Consider the following 13,386-nt stretch of genomic DNA (forward strand, 5'->3'; position numbering starts at 1 on the left):
GTATATACTAGTTTACCTGTACATTCTGTAACAAAATCCAGTCTAAAATAAATATTTTAGCACAATTTTTTTAAAGTAAGAAATTCTATAAAGCAAAGTTTTCAAAATTAATAAGTGTTCTAAAACTAAGAATATAACTTTCTAAAAAGTCTGTCTTATATTCCTGATGACCTAAGACAAAGCAACTGCCAGGTGTGCTTTTCCAAAATATTTAATGGTATTTTATAAAATTTGCTATATAGTCATAAGAATCTTATGAATTAAATAGACATATTAAAAACTACTAATGGATTTGGCTTTGTATTAAATATCTTATGTTATAGTAATGTTGAATTATAGAAAAACACCAAATCAACATAACATTCTCTATGCGATGCGTATAAGTTGTGTTTATGAGCAGAATTTACACATTTACTGATTATTAAACATCTCTTCTAATATATTGTTGAGATTTGATAAATTTATTTGCATGCAAACTCCTGTGGTGGTGGAATAATTGAGCATGAGAAGAAACAACATAAACACGTACAGGCACCTACTGTATACCAGACAGCAAGAATTTAAAAAGAAACTGTGACAGGTTGCTGATATCCTAATCCAGCTTGTGACCTGGTACTGCAAGTACTGAAGGTTGTTTCTACTCAGTTCGAAACACCTGGTGGCTAAGTGCTCTCCTCCACACTGACCAATGGGATGAAGACCAGAAGACAGGAAAGATGAGTGGCAGAGTGTCCGTGGCCCCTGACTCTGATGGGCATCAAGCCTTAAGAGCTAGGAGCACTGTGCTGTAGAGAAGGCTCAGTAGTTAAGAGTGTGGACCACTCTTGCAGAGGCCCTGAATTTAATTGCCAGTACTCATGTGCACAGACATGTGATTAATCATCATCAACATCATCATCATCATGATGTTAATAATAATAAATACTATCTAGGAGCAGGTTCAGGCTGGATGGCTCATCCTCATGGCAACCTTGTGAAACAAGTGACACACATGGATTTTACAGAGGAGGAAACTAAGCCCCACACAAATAAATATCCACCATGGGCTTACCACAGAGGCCCCATCCAGAAGGCAGGCGGGCAGAAGTCCTAGGAAATGTGGAAGGAGAATGCCAAGCCTCCATGAGCCTAGCTGCCCTATCACTCATCAGATGCAGTTTTAATCTCCATCATTATACTGAAGGGTTCTGTGATCAGATGACAAGAATAGGCTTCTCTTATCACATTCACAGTGTCACTTCCCACAGTGGGTCACAAAACAGTGAATAATTCCACTGAGCAAAGGCTAAGAAACTCCTCTATCTTGGACACAGAGAAGCCAGAGGTAGGACATGTCTTACCCACAATTTCTCCAAACTGTGACATTTCAGCACACCACATTGTTCTATCAAGGAGTCAGTGGGCAGCACACTGAGAAGCAATGCAGCCCTGGAGATGAAGGATGTGCAACAAATATCAAGGTTGCTAGCTTAGGTCAGCGCTCCCCCTGAAGGCCCCCACCAAGGACACCTCAGCTACCAGTCAGGGGAGCACTTTATGCATGGAGATAAGAATAACAAATAGCACTGTGCGATTGAAATTACCAGAATCATGCAACCTGTGTAGATGGGCAAAAGGAGGATGGGCAAGTAAAGTGACACAGTTCAAGGCCAGAATGCTGCTGCTCCATTGTGATCTAGGTCTTATCACTCAGCTGTGTTTGCAGAACAATTTGGCCCAGTTGGTGGACAGGAGCAGGCAACCAGTCCATGGGACTTCTCACATGTATGTTTTCTTCTAAGTCATTCCCAGAAAGAAGATAGATAGAGTTGGACCTTGAGGAGTTTATCGTCTCAGCAGAAAAAGAGGAATGTACAGGAGAAACTTTAACACACTGTAACACATTCAGCAGCAGCTCTATCAGGAAGTTCAATGAGACAGGGAGCAGCATGGGGATACAGGAAGTTGGATGTTGAGGCATGAACAAGAGTCCAATGGGCTGATACATATGCCAGTTTAAGGAGAGTTCCAATTTATAATGATAATTTGTGGGGGACAAAAACGACAAAGGCTGACTCTTGGAGCTGGATCGTCACACCAGACCAGAGCTTTGGGCGTGGGGCTGTAGACAGTCTTCAAACACTGAGAAATCTCTGATGTCTTCATACAAACCCAGGGTGTTTGATCATAGTTCATTCCAAAACAATGTCAATGTCAGAAAACAACAGTGTGCTCGGCTGCATGGAATTCCCATCACAAACCAGCGTGTTGCAGTGCAAAATCAGTTTTAGTCTAACAGGGTCTTCTTTTCCAAGTGCCCCTTTTGACCGTCACTGGCCGTGTGTGTGTGAGTGTGTGTGTGTGTGTGTGTGTGTGTGTGTGTGTGTGTGTGTGTGTGTGTGTGTGTCCCATCTTCCAACACGGTTGTCTTTAACCTGGGTGCTAACAGACAGCAAGTCCAGACAGTACTGCCGTTCACAAGCTAGCTAGTCCTTCCAAGAATCTTCAGATACAGTGGAAACGGGTAGGTTTATACCATCAGCATTCTGAGGCAATACAGAAAGAGCAGCATCCTCTCTGAGCCTTAGTTTCCCCATCTGACCCAAAGGGTCAGGGACTTGCCCTGTGGGATCTGCTGCAGGTTCCTAGGGCTCTGTAGGCAACAGAAGGGATCCTCCATCCAGGCTGCAGGCCCAGATCAACCACTAGATTCAGCAAGGCCAGGACAGAATATGATGCCAACAAGGCATCGGGAATGCTATTGATGATCCCAGGGTCTACATGAGTGACTCTCTGCAAAGTGTCCCCAAATGCTCATATGAGCTTATATGAGCTTACTGCTGGCCTTGCTGGGCTTCTGACCCCTCTCCACTTCTCATTCTTGGAGGAAGATGAACATCTTTGTCCCTAGGTTACCTGGCAAGGAATGAGTAGCATCTTCTGCCCAGAATGTGTGTTTCTATGAGCTGGCGGGGCATGGGACACTTTCAGAGCCCACACGCCATGTTCCCATTGGCTGGGGGAGCTGAGAGGTCACCAGGAGCCGGGGGTAGTAGCCACCAAAGACCAATAAGTAGCTTCCGGGCCATTTCCTCTCGTTCAGCCTCCAAAACAAGCTGATAGAGTTCAGTCTGTATGAGTGGTCTCACGGAGGACCAGGAGTATTGAGCAGAAGGGGAGAATCTTTCAAGTCCTCAGGGGAGCATCCTCCAATTCTTCAGGCCCTTCCACCACAGGGCTTACTCCGGTCTCCATGACAACACATAGCTGGCTTAATCTGCTTCTCAGCAAGGACTCTGGGCTCTTCTTCCTTTCTTGAACATAATCGGACAAAAACTGCACTCAGTTTTCCCAGGTCGAAGTAGACTAACCAGAGTGGATCACACTCTGGCATCCTTCCACTGTGTCTGTCACCCTCAGCAGCACCTGGTGTCTCCGAAGCGCTCCATTGGCAGCCACCAGCCTCAGGTCTGTGTTAGTGTTAGCCTTCCCCTGCTGACTTCCAGAGACCAGCACAAAAGTCATGGTCAGGTTGATAGCAGCCAGGGTCGCAAGTAGTATGGCTGCCCACTGGTTGCCCAGGGCAAACATTTGGCTGGTGGAGTAGATGTTGGCCCACACCCCCATGTAGGACACCACAGTAAAGGCCAGCCACATGGGACTGAAGTGGTAGATGATGTACATCCTCACTTGACGGTCCAAAAGGTAACTCTCAGCCAAGTTCTGGTACTGTTCAGCAGGGACCTGAATGCCCCTGGCCTCCAGTTGCTCTTTTGGAGCTCCCAGTTCAAAAGAGATGGGTGCAGAGTTATTGTCATTCCGGAGGACTGTGAGGACCTGGCCATTGCGCAGCTCTTACCTGCAGCCAAGAGGGCTACCCTGAGGCAGGGTGTTGAAAACCAGGGTAGAGGTAGGCAGGGGACCAGCTGCCCCCCCAGGGTCTGTGAGAGGCTCCCATGCCACGGCAGGAAAACAGCTGTTCTAGCTTCTACTTCCTGTTTCTGGGAGAAACTGGTGCTTATGTTCTCTTCGCTGTTTATCTCATTGATTTAACAGGAGCAGCTACATAAGCTGTGGGATGCCCTGCCCTACTCTGTAGATTCCATGCCTCACTTGTGGGGCAGGGAGAGGTCACCCGAGCGTTAGCAGTGAGATGCGCACGCAGGCCCCAAGCCCTGAGCACTGGTGTGCCAATATCTTCTAATATTAAGTGTAGTATTAAATATTTTGGTTCACCATTGTGCAATATGACTGCATGGTAACTTTCTAACCATCTGAAGTCTTGATTTCCACTTCAGCATTCCTAATTGATAAGTTTATCATAAGCAAATCATTTTGCCTTCTAGGACACTCTGGAAAAAATATAGTAGGACTCATGATATCTCTCCTGGCTGCCTACAAAGCCTTGACGTATTGAAATCAAAAGTGGATGAAAATTACATAACATTTGTACAAAACTTGAGGATCCCCAAATATCATCAGATATATATTAGGTAAATATAGAAGAGGAGGTAGGTCACTAAAACAAACACAATAATGGAGAAATGAAAGATGTATAAAGTATAGCTTAGTATATAATCTGTAAGAATGCATGATATATGGTTTTGATCTTCCTCTGAGAAATTCATAGCAAATGGTGAGAAGCAATCAAAAAGTCCTGGTTTTAAATTCAAATGTTATCATTAATTAATGATTTTCTAAGTGTAGGCACTAACATATGATTGCTTTAAAAATAAAAAAAGATGTGATCTTAAACTATTTAGTATTGTGATTGACATATCCTCTCAATTACTGAAACTAATAAAAAATAATTATAGAGTAATTACACATGTAAATTGTAAAAAGCTTTTAGATTTATACCATGCGTTGATCAACAAGACAGTAAGGCTTCAGTGATATGTGGATCATATAGCAATATCTGTCCGGGTGAGTCAGCAGAGAAATACAGCTAAATGCAACTATAGTAAATTAAGACCAGATTCATCATACCTAAAAGGTAAATGCAACAACCAGCAATAATGACAATTATGAATCACACTCTTAGGCTCTGCCTCTGAATTGAAATTGCTTGGCCAAGTATCACCTCATTAATTCTCTTAGCCTCAAGATAAATGAACCAATTTTATAACCTTAAGAGTACTGAATTATATTTCAGAGAATAATCAAAAATTTTGATAGAATGAGCATACTTGAGATTTCCTTGATTTCATAAGGCTTTGGATTATCAGAGCAATTTCAAGGTGTTTTAGAGATTGAGTCTATTTATTGTTGGATTTTAAAAAGAGGATCTTGATTGAAAAGTAAGGGCTGAAATGTCTCATAAAAGGCATTTGGACATCAAATGACTCTCATGTGACTGCATTTTGATGGCTTTCATAAGAATTAATCACAGATATAGAGGTAAAATTTCCCTTGATATTCATACCACATTTCTAATTCATAAGCAGTTTATAACAAATTGCTGTTGGAAAGACAGTTATACAATTCAAAGTATTTTCAAATACTGTCTTGCACCAAATCAAATAAAAACTGGATACTTTTCCAGAAGCAAAACCCAATCCTGTTGGGATTTGCCTTTTAGTAATCTTCTTTTGGATTTATTCCAAGAATTTAATGATTTAAATTGCCCCATAACAGAATGACTAACATGACGATATAAAACCTTGGTTATATTCAAAGCTGTGCAAATTTCAAACACAATTTTGTCAAGATTATGTTGGTTTGAAGGTGCCCATAAAGGAAGTAGAAAGAGAATTAGTGTTGAAAAGGTTGATATTCAACTTGCAAAATTCAGCAAGCTGAGAAAACTGAAGGGAAGATTCTATGGCACATTTTCTCACTGACTTCCTAAGCTATAACAATAACAGTGAGGGGCAGGAGGAAGATGACACTGATGTTAACAGTGATGACGATGGTATGAACTTAGTCATGATTTTATAGGGCTCAGTGCATTCCACTGTTTTGGCCTCAACATTTCTAAATATTCCAAATTTTTCTTTTACTGAGAAATACCAACACGGTCTAATTACATATTACATTCGCAATACCCAAGATGTGAGCTCAAAACTGACACTTTCCAGTATGTTGCCCCAGATATATTTCATGTAGATTAAATATTAGGCAGAGGAAGTCAAAAGATTCCCCAATATTTTTTGATATTCAGACCAACAATTAATTTTTTGTGATCGATCGGCATCAAGTTCATACTGCCAGTAACTCTCTACTTTGAGAAACTAAATTACCAGGCAACCATGCCAACAATTTGTCTGCAATGAGTGAGCATTAGTTATTTCTGCATCACTGTGGCACAGGACTTGACAGGAACAAGTTATGGGAGGAAAGATTTATGATGCCTCGTGGCCTTTGAAATTTTCAGTTCAGTGTAGTAGGAAAGGCATTCTGAGGAATTCCTTCTTTCTTCCTTTTTTTTTTTTTTTTTTTTTTTTTGTCTTTTTTTTTTGTTTTGTTTTTTTAAATTATGGTTCCTCTGTATAGCCTTGACTATACTGGTCTCACTCGATAGACTAGACCAGCCTCAAACTCACAGTGATCTGCCTTCCTCTGCCACCCAAGTAAGTTCCAAGTAAAGGCATGCACCATCATGCCCAGCTATGCTGTTGAGACAGGCAGCTGATAAATAAAATGTTCACATTGTGGTAGACCAGAGAAATGTGGGAACCCACAGAGAAACTATACCCTATGAAGGCCTACTCCTAATGACTTAATTCCAGCAACAATGCTATACCTGCTAAAGATTCCACAGTGTCCAAAGGTGATACTACCCACCAGAGAATAAGCATCCAAACCACAAGCCTTTAGGGTATATTTAAATTCATGTTACCTTGGCCTATGGAAAAGTCTTCTACCATGATACCAAACTTTATAACTTCGCAAATCATGGATCTTTTATGCATATGAAACCACAATGATGTGGACAAGACTCGGTCTCCTGAAAGTTTGCGCTGGACAACCTGAAAAGATTTGCCTTTCTCCTTACTTCTAGCATATGGGTACCAGGAACAGAACTCATCATTCAACTTGGCAACAAATACGTTGACCAAATGAGTAATTTCACCAGAATCTCCAAATTCTATCAATTAGAATTAAAATTGATATAATTTTAACAGTATCTGATGATATTTTATGAAAGCAAAATATGCCTATCCTTGGTGGTCTGAAGTGCTCTTTTATTATTTTAGTTCAATTTTAATGTTTTTTAAAGCATACTTATTAATTCAGGCTTTTATGTTATTTCTGATTAGCTTTCCATTACTGTGATAAAATACTTGAGAACATCAACTTAAAAAAAGGTTTAGTTTTGACTCATTAATGGAGGTTTCAGCTCATGGTTTGTTGACATTACTTCTTTGGGCCTGTAGTAAAGCACATCATTGTTATGACATCCCTCAGAAGACACTAGGTATCTCTTGGACAGGAAGAAAAGAAATATACAAGAGGATCCTGTGATCCCCATATGCCCCGTAAGGTCACAGCCTTGCTTACCTAGCTACAGTTTTCCCATTTCTTCATAAGCTTGTGAGATGGGGACCAAGCCTGCCGCAGATGAGGCTCTGACCTCTCATGGAAGCTTGTGATTTAAATAATAACACTGACAAGTCATCCTTTCCCTTGTTAGGATCTTTGAAGAGGTTGCTATCATTTGCCATCTACTTCTTAGGCTGAGGCCTGTGGTTTGAAGATCACTGAATGGCAGTACTCTGAGAGGATAGGTAAAGGGAGTAGTTTGTCCTCATGTGAGTCACTGAATTGACCCAAGCACTTCAATCAACTGGAGCATATCAGTCTCAGGATAGTAGCCTATGGTATTTAGACTCAGGAAGATTAAAGGCACTCACACAGGGACAATGTTATCCTGCCCAGTGAAGGAAACAGATATGTTTGATAAATACATACCATCTTGAGGCAATACCTTCATGTTCTATTATGAGGCTGTGTTCCTGAAAACAAGTAATTCTTCTACAATCAATGAAAGAGACATACTCCAATTTTTTCTTAGCTGCTGGCGGCTGTTTATATCTGTCTTCTATAGCAATACGTAATTCAGGTTTCCAGCAAGCTGTTTGCCCTTGGAAGGCTGGTCTATATCTCTAACACATACTTTGACCTATATACCTTAGTACCGGCCTGAGATTTTTTATTGCTCCATTTTTATTCAGTGTTAGGGTAAGTAGTAGTGCGTCTTAGACTTAGTAATTTATTTTAGCTCCTGGTAGAGTGAACTGCTCTTTTCAGGGACAAATAATAGATTAGTTTGATATTTGAAAAGAGAAATCCCAAGCTGTACCTTGTACCTGTGTTGCCACCCCACAGAATGACAAACAAAAGCACTTATCAGATCGAGAGCATTTGAACAACGGAGAAGAATGTCTGCTGACGTGCAGAAGCGGCAATGGTTCCTTGGCATCAGCCAGGTCATCTTTTTAGCTGCTGACTTCATTAGTGCTGTATTATAAACACACTATGGTCTAATGTTGATCTCTGGAGGCACATGGGTCTTTTCAATTTTTGAATCTGCAATAAAATATAGACCTCTTGAGTATTTCCCTTCAAAATTATTTCATAATTACATTTATGGATGATTTATAAATCATCATAAAATATACAGAAATATATATGATGTATAAACATCTCTATACCCATCCTTACACTCTTTAATTTTGAGCTTAATTTAGTTAAACATTATATATATATGTATATATATATATATATATATTAGATTATCTTTACTTGCAATCATTTAAGTCTAAAATTTTAACTCAAGATGTTCTCTATTCCTTCCCACTTTTGAGAGTAAGAGTGTTTAAGTCATAAACATGTAAACTATGAACAGTTTCAAACAGTAATCTACTGGTCACATAGTTAAAAATCTCTCTCTCTCCTCCAGGTTTCACAGTAATGTGTGTAGTATTAAAGAATCTCAAGATCCAATAAAACTACAAAAGCCATCTAAACCAAAAAGCAAGATTAAGTGAACGGCTCTCTTCTCCTCTCACTCAAGGCTTGAACACTCCCAAAGTGTTTTAAAAAGTGTTCCTAAAGTGTTAAAATGAAATCATGCTTGTGTGAATAATTTTCTTCTAAAATAAGCTTCAGAGTCAGTTAGCAGTGGTTACACTTTCTTCCAAAGACACCTATTAAAATACTGAAGGGCATCTCCAATTATTCCATACTTTCTGGTTCATACTCGTAATTCTTACTGTTATTTCATAAATATTTGGCTTGATTCCATGTTCAATGTCTATATTTGATGTGCAGTTTTTTTTGAGAATACTAAATAGCAAAAGAGTGAACTTCTAATGGGTATGTGATCATAGTTTCATTATGAAAATTAAGTGTTCTTTGACATGACTTAATTTTTTGTTAATATTTTAATTCTGTGTATATATATACACATATAATATATTTTATTTATTTTAATATTATTGTTAAAATACTTGTATTTGTGTATGCTGTTGTTTAGCCACGTTTTCATTTCATTTTATGTATTCTCATAATAGGATTTTGTTTAATGCAAAACTCATCTTATTACTAAATTTTCTAGCTTCTTGGGATATATCAATCAGGTATTTAGATGATCACTTATTTAAGAATTCTTTTATTTGGATATCTCTTTTCTTTTTTTTTTTTTTTTTTTTTTTTTTCTTTCTTTTTTTTTTTTTAATTAATTTATTCTTGTTACATCTCAATGTTTATCCCATCCCTTGTATCCTCCCATTCCTCCCCCCCCCCATTTTCCCATTATTCCCCTCCCCTATGACTGTTCCTGAGGGGGATTATGTCCCCCTATATATTCTCATAGGGTATCAAGTCTCTTCTTGGCTACTTGCTGTCCTTCCTCTGAGTGCCACCAGGTCTCCCCCTCCAGGGGACATGGTCAAATGTGAGGCACCAGAGTACGTGAGAAAGTCGTATCACACTCTCCACTCAACTGTGGAGAATATTCTGACCATTGGCTAGATCTGGGAAGGGGTTTAAAGTTTACATCCTGTATTGTCCTTGGCTGGTGCCTTAGTTTGGGCGGGACCCCTGGGCCCAAATCTGCCTATCATATTGTTCTACTTGTAGATTTCTAGGACCCTCTGGATCCTTTTATTTTGCTGTTCTCCCATGCGTCTCTCATTTAGAGTCCCAATAGGATGCCTTCCCCTCGGTCCCAGTTTCCTGGTAAGTGAAGGCTTTCGTGGGACATGCCCCTTGGGCTAGTATGCAGATATAAGTGAGTATATACCATTTGATTCTTTCTGCTTCTGGGTTAACTCACTCATTATGATCATTTCTAGCTCAATCCATTTATCCACCAATTTCGGGAATTCCTTGTTTTTAATAGCTGAGTAGTATTCCATAGTGTATATGTACCACAGTTTCTTTATCCACTCTTCTACTGAGGGACACTTAGGCTGTTTCCATGTTCTGGCTATTATGAATAAGGCTGCTATGAACATGGTTGAGCAAATTTTCTTGTTGTGTGCTGGAGCATCTTCTGGGTATATTCCAAGGAGTGGAATAGCTGGGTCTTGAGGAAGCCCTATTCCCATTTTTCTGAGATAGCACCAGATAGATTTCCAAAGTGGCTGTACTAGTTTGCATTCCCACCAGCAATGAAGGAGTGTTCCTCTCTCCCCACATCCTCGCCAGCATGTGGTGTCGCTTGAATTTTTGATCTTAGCCATTCTGACCTCATGAGGCTGAGAAGCTTCTGTAAGGCAGGAGACACTGTCAAGAGAACAAAGCGACAGCCTACAGACTGGGATATCTCTTTTCTAAAATGTATTATGAGGTAGTTAGATCCTTTTAAGAGAGGTTTATGTCTCCTATGCTTGTTTTAACCTTTTACCTTTTGCCATGTGAAAATCTAACATCCTCTACCAAGAGAAGGCAGGTTGTCTAAAAACAATCAATCCTAGTTTGTCTTCATCTTGAGTTTCTATAAGCTCTATAAATATGAGGAAACCATTGTTTCTTCAAATGTTCCCTAGTCTTGTATTCCATTATAAGTAGAACAAAATGGATCAAGGCAAAATGTGCTACCTATAAGGGTAATTATATGAAATACATATCTAAAACACTGAGATATCTTCAGATCTTTGCAGGGGTTGAAAACAAGACTAAGACTGAGAAAAATGGTTAAAAGATGATTTGTGTAAAGAATCAGAGGAGAAGAATGAGAGAAAATATAGTATTTCTCTCATATACTGTGTGCATAAGATCAAAGGCTGTTTTAGGAAGCCTCAAACAGATCAAACCAGTACTTGAAAATATAGGAAACACCATCCTTATCCTGAAGGGAAAAGATGCTGGAAGAATCATTTCCATGACTAGGAAACTGTGCAAGGAAATACTTAAGCAGAATAAAGCAAGACATTCAGCAGAAGAAATCTGTAGTAAGCACTATATCCTTAGCTGTCCTAGACCAGGCTGGCCTTGAACTCACAGAGATCCACTTGCCTCTGCCCCCAGAGTGCTGGGATTAAAGGTGTGTGCCACCAAGTCCAGCTACTAATGGTTATTCTTATGAAGAGCGTTGTGATGAAAAGAAGCAAACTGATCAAGGAAATATACAAAATATACAGATTGAAGTGAAAAGGGGCACCAAATACTTGGAATAGAGCTAAGGCCTATGTTTGAGAAGATAATCAGACTAAGAAATGGAATAAAGGGAATGGTAACCCCAGGTGAAGAGCACTCTCAGCTAAGCTTTGATCTTGTAAAAAGGGATTAAGAGACAGTTGAGGTCCAGGTACAGTGATGCCTGTTTTTGACCACAGCACTCTGGAGACAGAGGCATGCAGATCTTGGAGCTCAAGACCAGCCTGCTCTACAGAATAAGTTCCAGGACAACCAAGCTTAGACTGTGGAGGAAACTATGAAAAAGAGGAAAGGTGGGGGAGAGTATAATTGAAATAGAGGGCCATGATCTAGCCCCAGCCAGCAGCAGAACTTAGCAGCTTCAGCCACGTGGTTCTGGGTTTAGAGTCAAGGATAGAAGAAAAGGGTTATACAACCTCCCTCTGCGACTAAGGAAACGCTGAGGCCAAGCATGTAGCACAAGTGTCCCTGAATGGAGGCCCGGAGAGGTCACTGTATGAAGCTATGAAGGTGAAACCTTGATTGCCTTGGAGACCCCAAGAGATTTGAAATGCCAGGGTCAAAGAACACCTGCCGAGGAAAGCTGCTAACAGGGACTGGAAGCAGCTCGAAAGAAAATGAAGTGTGTTGCACTCGACAAAGCTGAAAGGATTTGGAGATCTGAGGAGTGTTTTGACATAAGACACGGCGATGCAGAGTTTGGAGTTTGTCCAGCTGTTTTTCAGTCTTGCTTTGGTCCAATATTTATTTGCTATGCTGAATTTTGGAATAGTAATGCATATCCCGTATCATTGTACGTTGAAAGTATGTGACTGGCTTTTTTAATTTTTATTTTACAGCGGTTTACAGTTAAGAGACTGCATGAATCTCAGAAAAGATTGAACTTGGGACTCTTAAAAATTGTTGCAACCTGGTGCCTCACATTTGACCATTTCCCCTGGAGGGGGCGACCTGGTGGCACTCAGAGGAAGGTCAGCAGGTTACCAAGAAGAGACTTGATACCCTATGAGCATATACGGGGGGGGGGGGGTAATCCCCCTCAGGAACAGTCATAGGAGAGGGGGATAAGGGGAAAATGGGAAGGAGGGAAGAATGGGAGGATACAAGGGATGGGATAACCATTGAGATGTAACAAGAATAAACTAATAAAAAAAATTGTTGCAACCGTGAGAGACTATAGGGACTTTTGAAGTTGAACTATATGCATTTTGCATTACGTTATGGGGCCAGGGAGCAGAATGTGGTGGTTTGGGTAAGTATGGTCCCCATAGAGTCATGATATAACTCCAGGTACCCAAATCCATTCTTTGAGAGAAGTTGCATAGGCCTTTGCCAGAAAACATTTTGAGGGTAACCTCTCCAAGGACCTTAGGGGATACAACTCCATCCCTATGTGCCTAGGTATGACACAACAGCATAGTGTCAACCAAAATTATTTTCCAGCCTTAAGTTTAATGTTGTTTGTCTTATTGAGAGTCTTTCTGGGTACCTGTTATTACTTTTACATTTTAACTTTTCTTACTTTTGAAATATGAATGTCTTTGTTGTGCTTCATTGTATATTAGAAGCATGTACCATGTAATTTCACAGTTTAAGGACACAGAGGAAATTGCCTTGTGTTGCAGTGATTCCTGACTTAGGTAAGACTCTGAACATAGTTGTTGAAGTCCACACTGGAATGAATTAAGAACTTTGATATGGGTACAATAACTCATATTAGAGTAGAAATATACGTGTGTGTGTGTGTGTGTGTGTGTGTGTGTGTGTGTGTGAAGAATAATCTTACATTTGAATTCTATA

At 40.1% G+C, this 13,386-nt stretch overlaps 1 pseudogene; it reads right to left on the minus strand.

The window, feature by feature from the left end:
• Positions 1–2,891: 2,891 nt before the first annotated feature.
• Positions 2,892–8,416, minus strand: LOC127192164 (transmembrane protein 268-like; annotated as a pseudogene).
• Between the last annotated feature and the right edge of the window lie 4,970 nt (positions 8,417–13,386).

The sequence above is a fragment of the Acomys russatus genome, chromosome 1 (genome assembly GCF_903995435.1).
Source record: "Acomys russatus chromosome 1, mAcoRus1.1, whole genome shotgun sequence".
NCBI lineage: Eukaryota > Metazoa > Chordata > Mammalia > Rodentia > Muridae > Acomys > Acomys russatus.